Source organism: Scomber scombrus, unplaced genomic scaffold (assembly GCF_963691925.1).
Source record: "Scomber scombrus unplaced genomic scaffold, fScoSco1.1 SCAFFOLD_241, whole genome shotgun sequence".
Lineage (NCBI taxonomy): Eukaryota > Metazoa > Chordata > Actinopteri > Scombriformes > Scombridae > Scomber > Scomber scombrus.
The window spans coordinates 35,001-35,579 of NW_026910620.1; positions in this window are offsets into that span (position 1 = coordinate 35,001).

A 579-nucleotide genomic window follows, 5' to 3' on the forward strand; every position below is an offset into this window, starting at 1 on the left:
ATTAAAGGAACAGCATTAAACTGGTTTAAATCCTATCTGTCAGATAGATTTCAGTTTGTAAATGTCAATGATAAATCCTCCATGCAAACAAAAGTAAAACACGGTGTTCCTCAGGGTTCAGTGCTTGGACCAATACTATTCTCCTTATATATGCTTCCTTTAGGAAATATTATTCGGAAACACTCAATAAATTTTCATTGTTATGCAGATGATACTCAATTATATCTATCAATAAAGCCTAATGAAATCAACCAGTTAACTAAACTACAAACATGCATCAAGGACATAAAGGCCTGGATGACCTGTAACTTCCTGCTGTTAAACTCAGAAAAAACTGAAGTTATTGTGCTTGGCCCTAAACACCTTAGAAACACATTATCCAATGATATAACTACTCTGGATGGCATTACTTTGGCCTCCAGTACTACTGTAAGGAACCTAGGAGTTATATTTGACCAGGATCTGTCCTTTAATTCCCACATAAAACAAATTTCAAGGTCTGCCTATTTTCATCTGCGTAACATTTCAAAAATCAGACATATTCTGTCTCAAAATGATGCTGAAAAACTAATCCATGCA